This window comes from Hetaerina americana, unplaced genomic scaffold (genome assembly GCF_022747635.1).
Source record: "Hetaerina americana unplaced genomic scaffold, ioHetAmer1.1.p SCAF_2, whole genome shotgun sequence".
Lineage (NCBI taxonomy): Eukaryota > Metazoa > Arthropoda > Insecta > Odonata > Calopterygidae > Hetaerina > Hetaerina americana.
The window spans coordinates 41,853,787-41,865,717 of record NW_027286763.1 but is presented as its reverse complement, the minus strand read 5'-3'; the positions used below and the strand labels follow the sequence as shown (position 1 = coordinate 41,865,717).

The 11,931-nt window shown below is 36.9% G+C and overlaps 2 non-coding genes across 2 annotated transcripts; one reads left to right on the top strand and one right to left on the bottom strand.

The window, feature by feature from the left end:
- The first annotated feature begins 4,122 nt into the window (after positions 1 to 4,122).
- Positions 4,123 to 4,195, top strand: TRNAF-GAA (transfer RNA phenylalanine (anticodon GAA)). Its single transcript has one exon. It is a non-coding gene; the product is annotated as a tRNA-Phe (tRNA).
- Positions 4,196 to 11,435: 7,240 nt separating this feature from the next.
- On the bottom strand, positions 11,436 to 11,507 carry TRNAT-CGU (transfer RNA threonine (anticodon CGU)). The gene has a single exon. It is a non-coding gene; the product is annotated as a tRNA-Thr (tRNA).
- Between the last annotated feature and the right edge of the window lie 424 nt (positions 11,508 to 11,931).

The window sequence follows — 11,931 nt, the reverse complement described above, 5'->3', positions numbered from 1 at the left end:
CATCCCTTATTAAAATCACCCACTTTACCTTCCCTGCCTGTTGTATTTATCCCAGTCATTATCTATTTCCTCCCCTGCCATACTCAGTATTTCTTTGTTTGTTTTCCTTTGTGTCCTTTTTACCTTTCCCATTCTTCTCCTCAACCATATCTCAAAAGCTTATAATCTACTCCTATCATCTAGCTTTAAGACTATAGTATATTTATTCAACAGATTCAGGCAAGATGCAGTGGTAGTTCGTCATTATGAGAAACAAATTTGCACTTTTCTGCAGATTTATTGTAACATGCAAGGTATTTCAGTTCATCAAAACATCTTCAGGTACGAGACAAGATCCAACGTGTGATACATCATATTTAAACCCTTTTGAGGAAGAGGGGGGGGGGGGGAAGAGTGAGGAGTAAGGTAGGCGGGGACAATGAGAGTCATTTCGGAAAAGAAAACACTCTGTTCCTCCACATACTATCCAACACTCTAGTGACTACTATAGTAGGTACTGAATAAAAAATATATTATTCAATGCAATATATTTTCAGTGCTTTCAACTTATGTTTGTGTTGAAAAGTCAAAGCACCATAGCCTTAGCTAAATGGAAGTTAATTTTAAAATAGAACTCAAGATTTTGGAATCCATTTTGTTGAAATGCACCTGGCACTTATACCAGTCTTAAATATGCAAGACATATATTTCCATCATTACACATATTTCCCTCCCTCTTGTTTTCCTGTGAATCAGAAATGGTATTATTTATACAAAATATAAGAATTATTAAATGAACAATTTTGGTGATTCATCATCTGAAGAAAAACTGGACTGGAAAAAGTATTGTGATGTTAATGTTAGATTTGATAAAACTGAGATCTCTGTGTATAGTAACTATCTCACATCAGAAGCTTCTTACACAATCTTTAGTACCTTTAACATGAACATGTAAATGTGTTGCTAGATTTAAAATATCATCAAATCCAAAGCTTTTAAAAAATGATTTTTAATGTCAAAGCAAGGCTTATTTCAGAAGCTAACATTTTTGGAAACATTGAACTCTTATGAAATCTGCTGCGTACTTTTAATGCAAATGTATGCCAAGTTTTGGAGTATCCGTGCCATTGGTTTATGACTTCTTAAATGAGTATTAGTGTCGGTTAAGGTTATGTTTTTAAGAATGTGATAAATAATATCTTAAAGCAGGTTACCTTCTTTCAACCACAAAATGTCTGATCATTCTTTGGAACTGCATTCTGTGTTCATATATATAGATGACCAACATGACTATTTTATTCTGTAAATAGCTTGAATAGGTACCTTATATTTAAAACTTTTATAATTCCTATATTGTATATATATTTATCAAAATGTCTTTTTACAATTAATCATGTACTTATGTTATTGGATTCCCGTAATATGATTGATATTCCCATGATATGAATATGTATTACTATCAGGGTTTCAGCTACTTGTTCTATAATGAATTCAAGGCTCAGTTGTTGGTAAAACAGGGTGACCGTTCTACCAGAAATCTTCTAAACTTAGAAAGTTTCAGGAAAGTCCCAATTGGTCATGGAAAATCAAAAAAATGTTTGTGCAGTTTTGGTGATTATGTGTTTTTGTTTATTTTCCAGCAAAATAGCTGTGATTGCAGTGCTATTGTGAAGCATATGCACTTTCTTCCCATATTCACTGCTCTTATACATTTGAGTAACTTGCCAACTATGCACAAAGTTTAATTTCAAGAATTAACCTGTTTATTTATCATGCAAAAGTTTGAGTGACTTGCCAACTATGCACAAAGTTTAATTTCAAGAATTAACCTTGTTTATTTATCATGCAAAAGTTTCTTTGTTGCATGATCGAGAAACTTGCTCTGACAAAAGGAGTACATTTAATTTTTTTTTCATAAAGATATTGTTTATTAATAGACTCATTTGTTTGTCAGTTCAAGGAATTGTGATGTGAAATTGTGTACCCCTTGGCATCTTCCATGAAGAGGGAGTTGATGCCAACACTGTAAATCTCTCTGCCTTCAATTCCCCGAAAATCTACCTCTTCTAAATTACCCACTTATCTCTAATGGCACGTATGATATCAGCTTTCAGTTAGCTTTCAAAATAACCATAACTACTATATTTAATATAAGGTAACATATTTATCATGATTCTATTATGTTAAATTTTTTATGAAAAGGTCGAAAAATTGCAAATACTGTTCTGAAAAACCTGGAAATGTCCTTGAATCTTATCCTTAGACTTTGGTTTATTCACCCTGTAATAGTCATCATCTTTTAATATGATAACATGCGGCAATAGAAATCACTCCACTAGCTTCAGTGGGAATAAAACTGTTTGCTTAGCTTGGTTTATGAGGAGCAGACAATATTTTGGTCATAGCAGTTGGGCTTTGTATGATTTTAAATTGGTGCTTATAATTTGAAGTAATATCAAGGATTAATTCTCTATTGTAAATGACCAATTTTAATGTGGAAAGGAACTCTGTTAGTGCCTCCTTGTTTGAGTGGTTCATTCCCTTGTGTGTAACTGTAATCAAGAATATTTACTGGTTTAATGGGAAATTAGGGAGTATGTTAGGTTTTGGAAAATTTTAGAATTCCTTCATAAATGTTTTAGGATTGGAGCAGTCCCAGTCCTGAACAGTCGAGCTCTATGTGCAGCAGTTTCATGTCATCAGGAATAATATGTCCATGTATATATTTTGATCAATATTTTCAAGTTGTATTGGTTGAATAATAGTGATTGTGTGCTCTATATCCAAGGCATCATCTGCTTGGGAGTAATTCCTCCCCTATGGTTACACTAAGATTAAGAGGTTTAATACGCATTGTGGGCTAATGCAATTGTAAAACTATATTTTTAATGTAAGCGTTTGCTATAATTACGTATTTATGTTTATAAGAGGATACTCCAAATTTGTAAAAATTAACATTTCACTGTCCCAAGTAGTTAAGACAAACTTCAAAATCAGGGGGTCAAAACACCTGGAACTATTTACATATTAAGGACAGGAGTTGAGTATTTGAACACAGGTACCTGGCGAAGTATTGCTGCCACCAATCGTGGCAATTGTAGTTTGGAGAGAAGGGGAGGGGAAAAGAGTATTGTAAGGAGAAAGAAAATAATTCAGAAGGCTTGAGTAATTGTCCTATTGAGTACATTTCATAATGCTTGAAATGAACAGTTTTGGAGTGCAAAGGAATTATATTTTTACTAACTCTCCAAATTTGAACATTGGATTGCAGTCAGTAAGTTCTATCACAATTTTATTCCCAGTTCATTCAAGGTTAGAATACGTATTTGGCAGTCAAACGAGATGTAGGTACTATTGGTCAAACCTCCATCGGGAGTGAAATAAAATAATCTTCAGTGGGTGGGTACTGAACCTTATTCAAGCCTGATAAAAACAAGAAAAAGGGTAGTGCACAACACATAATTACTTACAGCCCGATGAAATGTGTTTTTTATCTAATTTTTTTTTTAAAGTTTTCAAGAAATTACTTGCTCTGTAGGCGCAAATATTTCTATTACCATAAATTATGATCTTAAGTTGGCATGCTGATTACGCTATTATCATTGCAGGAGGCACCAAAGCCACCTCGTGCCGTGAACAGTGCTTGCAGGCCAAACTGTTGCACTTAATTTTTGGTAGAGGAAAATATTAAGTTTACAGGTGAAGGAAATACCAGAGTTCACGATAATTCATGGCCATGATATGCTTTTCATTGTTTTTGAGAACTTAATGTGAGGTTGGAAGTTAAAAAAACACTTGTACTCCACTTAGATCACTGCTTAGTGGAGCCGAACTTTGATGTGTTCAGTGCACCAAGTGTAGATGTTAATTATGTACACCATTGTTGATCTGTTATGGAAAGGTTGACTAGTCTTAGATTGTTGTTCCGAGTCTACGCAAGCACTATTACATGGTGGTAAGCTTGGTCTGACGATACGGATTGGTAGATGTGCTCATGGCAGTAAGATATCCGGGCCAATTTGCGGCAACCCAGTAAGGTATAAGCCGTCAACACAATGAATGAAAGAGTAAACATGAAGCAAAACTTCTAAATTAGCGTTGAGGTAGATGTTTGTACCCTTCGATGAGCCTCGTCAGATATCAGCCGAAATAGCTCAGTTGGGAGAGCGTTAGACTGAAGATCTAAAGGTCCCTGGTTCAATCCCGGGTTTCGGCAGGTTTTTTTAATTGTTATTTTTGTACTTAGTTAATTTTTTCTCTTTTTATTTGCTCAACATTTTTATCCATTCATATTTATTGATTTTTTATGGATTTCTTTCATTTTTTTTCAATTTATTTTTTAGCACAATCTTCCGGGGATCTGGTGAGATTAGTACCGCCGTTACCACTTGGCAGTGATGCTGCTAGGTAAGTTCAGAACATTTTTTCTATTATATAACGTTTTAGAAAAAAATGAAGATTAAGCTGCTGATAAACATGCGGTGTTTGCATTTATGAAGCGTGTAGGTTAGGGTAAACATTTTCAACAAGAACATGCGAGAATCTTTCGTCAAGTTTCGAGCCAGTGCTTTGTTTTCAGTGTCGTTTTCTCCGAGAATCGTCGCAGGAAGGTGTGATAGAAGAAATATGCTAAAATGGTAAGCATATTATTTTGTTATTCTTTACCTATGTTGATTATTATTTTAACATTAGTTGCTAAAGGACGGGATTGCGGTAAATATGCGTAAAAATTTGTCATGAAGTTTGGATTATTTTTTAGTCGCGTTCACGTAATAATTATTTTTTTATGTTTTCAATTGATCATCTATATTTATGTGAAAAAAGGCTTTGGAGAACGTATGCAGCCTTTAATGATATATCATCACTAAAAATTATAGATAATTAAAAAAGAATCCCAAAACTATTAATTATTACACGTACGTGTTTGTCTTGGCGACTTCCATGAAGTGCTTGCGAATCAGTGAAATTTTCGTGGTAGTTTTTTTTACTTCAGTTTCGCAGAAAAGATGGCATTGAATTGAAATACACGTAATTTGTAAGTATGCTCCTGCTTATGAACAATATATCATGAATTAATTTCTTTCTTTAATTACTCGGCTGCGTTGACGGGCCATCTTTGGATATAAGTAGTCCTTATTCCCCACAGTTACTTCCGGCGCTTCTACAGAAGATACAGTAAATAGCAATGACTGGGTGCAAGATAGTTGGCGCTAGGTACGTTTGATCCAGTTTCCTAGTGAATGTTCGAAGAGTCAGAGTTGTTTCTCATCCGTTCTTCCACCGACGATAATTACGGAATAAGCGCTTCCTTTTCTGTACCCAATATTAGGTATTTCTAGATTTCGGTACCATCAGGGTAATATATAAGAATGCAATACATTTGCTGTGTCTACGTAATGAGCCGCTAGGGGTCAATTTTTTTTATTATTTGTATCAATTTTAATAATAACTTTCGATTTTTACGCGATAATTGAAGCTTTCTGTAAAAGTTACGATGGTTCATTTTAAAATACTAAGCTATTAATTCGATCATGACTTAACGTATAATTACATACTTTTCGCTCCAGATAGTCAGTAATTTTTCCTATAACTTCCAGTTCGGGGGAAAATTTTTGGTGAAACCAATTACTGTTGTGTTGATTAGTAGTCATTTATGCTAGTAATTATTTTAGAAAAAGGGCTTTGGGTTTTCTTTTTTTTGTATTGTTATTGTTTCATTTTAAAATTATATAATAGGTTCGTCATCAGGTTTATTTATTTTAAATTATTTGAATAAGCAATTCATTTTCGTGTCAGTCACAATTTCAAACGATGTATTACGAAAAATTTGAAGTGATGGATAATTTTTTAACTAACGTAAGTGATATTCAAAAGTGACAAAACAAGATAAAACATTGGTCATATTACTTCATATGCTATACGATTTTGGACTTAACGAAAACCTTTTCCGATTTAAGTTTGCTATAATGAGACAGCGTATAAGATCTAAACGAGCCATTGTATGAAATCTGAACGAGCTATAGTTTAGGATAACTCATTATCCTCCAAAAGGATTGGTTTAGATTGTTGTCGTCGAATATATGACTGTTCCCATAATATTTTAAAAGGAATTATCTTGAAGAGTATTTTCATGGAAAGGAGACTTAAAATATTTTTATGTGGCATGCCACTTACATGCTACAACTTGTAGAAATACCATGGTAGTAAAACCTTTGGGCATCTGACATCATATATACCATCGTAGGCAGACCATGTGAATCATGTCGCGAATTCTTTGATGGCCGAATTAAATTGCTCGCCGATCTTTAGTTTTCGCATCCCTAGTTTCGGGTCATAAAAATTCTAAACACGAGCCATCGTACTCGGAGTGCTAAATATGCGTAGCTTAAAATAATTATGGAAACCAAATAATTGAATATTAGAATACGGATAGTGAATTTATCGAGAGGAAACCCATATAATGGTCTATAAAGATTAGAATATTAACAAAAAAAAGACTGTAATGAAGACATATTTTAATGAGAAAGTTGAGGGCTTCGGTTATTTTTATTATCCATTATTGAAAATGGAATTCAAGATACTGGCTGGATCCCTTTTTCTCCAATTTAGAGCGAAGTATGGGAAATTTAATTTTATACAAATATGTCTTAATTATTTCAATTTCATGGTATTTTATCGAATTGAATTCGCCATGTCAATTCAACAAAGAAAATGTCCACTAGATTCCAATGGTTTTTTTTCTTTTTGGATGTGATTTGGGTAGGTAAAGACCTTTTTAATTTTTCATCGTGGAGTTAAGAAGTAACAAAGTTTCAGGCGTAGCATGGCGGAAATCATTCTTGAAGAAAGAAAAATTTCACTTTTCTACATAAAATGGTTTTAATGCCTAGGTTTCGTTACACTGTAACATCTTCTGGTTCATCTGAAGTTGTCACGCTGTAATTAAACCTAGGTAGTACTAAAACTTCTTTATATGGAAAAGCCAACTGTTTACTTTCATTCTTGCAGTCAAGGATGAAAAAGATATCATCACTTGTTTTATATTTATTTTTTGTTCCTTAATACCAAGAAAGCATACAAGATTTACATAAGATTTCGAGTAAAACATCGGCCGTAGTGTTTAAATGCCTGTCGTCTTTGAGCCATCGTAACCTCGTGTTTTCACTTATATTTTTATGTATAGTACCAATTCAAAGGGTACTGCCTAACTCTACTAATTAAAAGTTAATATTGTATTATCATTCTTTGACAAAATTTCTGAAAATCTTTCTTAGAATTTATGCTAAGATAACCTGTGGGACCGACAGCTATAAAGTCTAATTGTTCCCTAGAACTCAAAGTTTAAAAAATGCATGCACAGAAAATGTTTTTAAAAGTAAATAGCCTAGTTTATAGTGAGTCATCTTTCCAATTCTCTTGTTTTTGTCAGTTTTCGGTAGCACGCACCTGTAATTATAATGAATGCGCTCTTTGCACATGATATATGATTGTAAATATTAAGAAGTAGGATTTCTTCAATTATATTTTCCAGAAAAGCTTCTGCCGAAGCTGTTTCTGCATCTACATCTTCGCTGCACACAGCGAGCCATTTCTAGGGTGTGTTCCGCACCATTAATGAATCATCGATGTAGAAATGGCGAAATCATTATGAACTAATGACGTTATATGCTTCGAGCAAAGCAATTAATTGGGTTTACAAAGGGTTTATATGCTCTGCAATATTTATACTTAAACTAGTATTGAATCAATGGTAGTTGACCTGTTAGGAGTGGCTATGGTAAAATTAAAGTTATATGATAGACCTTAAACTAGAAAACCCACACCTAAAAAAATCATTTGGGCAGCTTTGATGACTTCAGTTCCTATCAGTTGAAATTTGTGGAAAAAATAACAGTGGAAACCTTCCAGACCGTAAAATATTTTTCTTATCTAATATTCATGGTTTTCAAACATTAAGAGCGAAATGATTCTAAAGCGTTTAAACGCATACATCTACACAGTAAATATTATGCTGTCAACATTTTTGACTTCAAATTCTCATGAATGAAAATGAAAGTGAATCGCGGACTTATGAATCCGGCTGTGTTCCAGTGGCTTATGTACAGATAGTTAGCAAGAGACGTAACGCTAAAATTTCATTCTTTAAGGATAGGAAGGGAAATGGAGATTTAGTAGTAACTGTATGCTAAGCCAATGATGACAGGAAAAAAATCCACCGGCAGAGAGTGAGATAAATGGGAATGGGAATACGTCAAGAACTTAAGGAAGTTTTCTTTATATTTGTAAGCCAAGAATCCATAACGGGTTGAGTGGGTAATTTCCTTGTTTTCCATATTGTCTTTAACGCAAAGGGCACCGCTCTCGATCACTAATATGTGTGCTGGCGTCACCCATGAACCCTCCCCTTATTTTGGAAAAAAAACGGAAAGGGTGTTCCCCCTCTTCCGGAAAACGTCTTCCATGTTCTCCCCAAACTCCTCCCCGTTTTGCTCCTAGGTCTTGCGTCACATACCATCCATGGCCCCTTGCAGCTGCCCCTCGGAGAAGACGGGAAAGAGGGCTGAGGGGGTGGGAAGTCTCCGCGGACCCCGTCAGCTGCCGATGCAAATCGCCGCGGCTTGCGCTTTCCTCCTCCGCCGTCATCCTTCTCCCCCTTAAAACTTCCATCGCACACCTTCCTACCCTACCTACAACGCTGCCGCCTTCCTACCCTTCTTGCTCTCGCTTCGTGTCGTAACTACGTCGTCTCCAGATGGTCTGACGAGCTTTTACCCCGAAGGGGCGTGGCGGTTGAGGCGGAAAGAGAAAGGAAGAACCGGGAAGGAGACCATTCTGGTAGGACACAAGGGGGTAGGGGATATCATCTGAAAAGGGGTTTCTCCCCCGTACCCTCCTCACCCCAGGAATTTTTTGTCGGGGCTATTGGCACGCCCTGCCTGAAGACTCTCTCTTCCTCCGTCCCTCTATTGTGCTGCCAAAGGAGAGAGCCCCTTTCTTCTTATTTCTTCCTTGCATTCTCTTTTATGTGCTAAGGGTCAGCTGCCTCCTTACTTCCTCCTCTCTCGCACCGAAATCCAGTCTCCAGCTGTATAGCATAAGAGGTAGTCACTAGGGGCGCCCGTTCCCCCTATTCTCATTTTCCGCTTTCAACTTCCTCCTTACAGCAGCGTTCCTTTGTCCTCATGCGTCCTTGGTGTTGCAACCGACTCGGGATTCCGATGAATGAGAGAGTTGTGGCGTACGACGGTCGGCCTGTTTCGTTCTATGGCCATCGGCCCTACACAGAATCGTCCCTCCCCTCTAGCTCCTTTGATTCCCCTCCTCCCTTTGTAATTCCACTGGAAGGTAGTGCCTAGCTGTCGAAATCACCCCCTCTCCTCGCGAGCTTGGAAGGAAGGTGGGTCCCAGTAGGAATCTCGGATATTTTTTTCGCCGCTATTCTTGGCGGGAACCTGCGTAAGGTAGGGAAAAAGGGTCCAAAGTGTCCAAGGGTTGGAGACAGTCCCCTTCGAGACTGACCGTTGTTATAGGGGACAAGATGGGATTAGAGATGGGGTAAAGTCACGGAAAATGGGGTCAGTCTGGTTTGCAGCAGACACCGAACTCCGTTGGGGTGAGCTAGATGGAGCAATGAGGTCTTGTGAATAGCCCTCTACCCGTTGAGACCGGGGTGGTGTTAAAGGAAATGATCAGAATGCCCCCATTGTATTGATAGCCCACGTGTCCTAAGGGATACGCAACCTTTCTTACGAGACTGGAGGAAGAATAAATGGATGTTTGGCATGGATCTTCGGCCATCAGCTGCCGTCGTCCCCCGAAGAAAGAGGAAACTTGTTTTTCCCCAGTCCTCGGTATATGCATCCACAACCTGCGGAAACTGTTATGTCACCGGGACTATTCGGTAGTCGGAGTCGGGAAATAGGAAGTCAGCTGATGTTTGCCTCACTACGAGGTTCGGCGAAGAATTCTGATATAAGATTTTAGACTTGTTGACTTTTCTTATTTGAAGTTTTAGAACCAAATACATAATTCGACACAGTTCTCTACTTGTACTTCTGGAAATAAGGAATGTGTTAAAAAGGTATCCCTGTTTTGGAAGTTTCCTTGAAGAGATACTTAGTGTAGTAATTTTTTTCGTTAGGCAAATACATTTGCTGTTTAACTCGTACGTTCATAAACATTTTAATCCCAGTATTAATTGCATTTTATTTTCGCAGAAGTCTTTCATGAATCTTAATTATGTATTAAAATTCCATTTTTTTTGCATATACCCCACGGGCAGGAGGAGAAATGGCGTCAACCTTTGGAATTGTGGATAAAAAAGTTTCAGTGAAAGTAATGCCAGATGTCAATAAGATTTTCCGATTACTATGTTGAAAGTTACTGGAAAGGGCAGTAATTTTTCGTGAGATAAGATATAATACATGTACATTGCTGCCCGCGGTGTTTAAATGATGAAGCAAGAGTTTTCATGTTCTTTCCGCATTGATTAATCCAGGTGGACAACGCCGGTATTCCATTCGGCATTTTCAGGTTTCCGAAGATGCCACAACAGACCTGAAGATGCCTACCAGAAAACCGCCGGAACTGACGTCATCCAGGATGACTCAACGCGGAAAGAACCCGAAAACACTCGAGTCATGTAATACATGTAAATTGTACATTGATAACCGCTTGTAGCCAGCATATGGAAGAAGTCTCTAAATGGATTGCATTGTTTCAAGCTCGAGCATTTGCTTTCCTTTGTGGTTATGATATAGTTGACGGTTTAGTATTAGCTCTTAGCGGTTCAATATTGTAACCAGTGAAAACTAATGAAATATTTATGAAGAAAATAGTTGAATTCTTATCGGACGATGATTTGTATGCAACAATATTGAAATATTGCCATATTTTGTATCTATATAGAGAGACTACGAACAGTTAAGATATGTGATGTGTCACCACAACAGGCATGTTCTCATATTTATAAAATATCAATATCTTTATTTATTTATGTACTCAGCAAGCCACCGCTTGGGTGTGCGGTAGGGTTGAATACACACGAGAATAATTTTACCCGAACATGACCCTACCGCGGTCGAACAATGTTATTATGATCCCTTATCGTTCGTAGAAGAATTGACATCTTAAATATATCTGGTCTAAACTTATTCTATCGACAAGATCAAAAGTATTGGCCTATCTAACTGAAACATTCAACCAGGAGGTAGGTGTAATCTTTTGGATCGGCGAAGTAGCGTTGATGTGGTCAACTAACGACAATGAGTTTTAGATTAGTTCGAGGGGATTTTCTCTGACAAAATTCTTATGGAAAACTGGGATATCGGGCGCATATTGAAATTGTGCGGTTGGTTTCCCAACAGTGAAAAAAGCGATTCTGGCTGAAGGTTGAAAGGTATAAAGATACATATAATATTTCGAGGTTGTCATGCGGTTAAGGTGGAAAAAAAATTTGCCTCCTGTGAGGTTTGAACTCACGACCCCTGGTTTACGAGACCAGTGCTCTACCACTGAGCTAAAGAGGCCCGATGGAGGAGGCGGTGCTACAGGTTGTTTTGTATCTCTCCCCATATTCATCGTAGACCGAACACCCTATTTCGAGTTTTAATCGTATTTTCCTTTCAAATCTATTATTATTAATCAAGATTTAGATATATTTATTCCTATTTGTGGTTTTTCGTTTCACTAAAGTCTTCAGGATTGCCGTAATTCGTGTTTCGATTATTTTGTCAATATCCTAATTATTGTATAAAAGGCACTCGATAGCCACCTTTTTCAGTGGGAAGTTTTGATCTTACACTCCTAATGAAGACATATGATCATTAGGAAGTGACTTCGGGGCTTCTTGGGGTACATTTTAACAAGGACTCTGTCGACCAATTAATAGAAGCATCCAACACGATTGACGAACTTTCATGTAATGCCTTGTGAGTTTGTTTACACACATCC